Raw genomic sequence first — 1,174 nt, 5'->3', positions numbered from 1 at the left:
AATTTTATTCTAATTCGACCATCCTTGAACTAGAATGTAATTGTCAATCATTAATGTAGTTTTTCCACAATAGCTTGGTTCTATTATTGCATGAATAGAATTTGATAAAATTTTACCACATTAATTTTTCTCCTTTCTGGATTTATAATTTTTGATTTCCAATCTTTCATTTAACTAAATAAATTTTTATTGCTATAAATGGTTTGCCTATTTGAGTTAAATGATAAGTCATCTGTTTTAAAAAAAATTAACTATTTCAATAAGAGAAACAGTTGTTTTTTTAAAATTTTCTTAACACCAAATATTATATCAATACATAATAAAATGTACTGAAGTGGAGAAATGATAGAAATTCCCCTAGCGCAGTATATTTTTAGATTATTAGAAAAATATATTCATTTGGATAAGCCAAATATTCATATCAGAACTGATGCAATTTTGAACATAATTACTTTTGAATATAATGTAAAACCGTATACAAATACAAAATACACTATTGAAACTATTGTTGAATTTAGTAGAGGAAATGTTGAAGCCAGTAGAAAGACTATTGGTAACGATGTTCTTAAATTATTCCCTTAGAATTAATTAATGTAAATTTTAATATAGCTGATGGAATGTTTCTAAGGCATACTGTTTATTTTCGAGGAGAAATTAATATTATGGCTTCATTCAAATATAATGTACGATTTGGTGGACCAATAATTCATGAACCAATTTATTGTGTAGATATTCCTCTTGTTGATCCTATTCAAGATTTAGAAATTACTATAACCAATGAAAATGACAATCTGAATGACTTTAATGGTACTTGTGTGTCAGTTGTTTTAAAAAGGTCTTAATAAATTTTATCGCTAATAAATCAGGAATAAAACTGAGAGTTATAGATTTTACTCATTCCTTGTGAATGAGAACACATAAAATAATTTACATGCACCAAACAAAGATACAGAGACTGAAATAAATATTAGTGATGGAAGTCTTGATCAAAATCAGGCACAATTAAATATGAACTTTAGAATTCTAATCCTAATCCTGAAGGATCAGGGTTATATTACCCAATATATGGTGGAAAATCCACTGTTTGAGTTTGTAACCATGAAGAAAGGAAACAACAGTTCATCTAGAATCAAAACATTCTTTTATTTCATCAACAGTTATGTTATATATGACT

The sequence above is a fragment of the Schistocerca cancellata genome, chromosome 8 (assembly GCF_023864275.1).
Source record: "Schistocerca cancellata isolate TAMUIC-IGC-003103 chromosome 8, iqSchCanc2.1, whole genome shotgun sequence".
Lineage (NCBI taxonomy): Eukaryota > Metazoa > Arthropoda > Insecta > Orthoptera > Acrididae > Schistocerca > Schistocerca cancellata.
The sequence above is the reverse complement of the archived record's forward strand: the minus strand, read 5'-3'. Positions refer to the sequence as shown.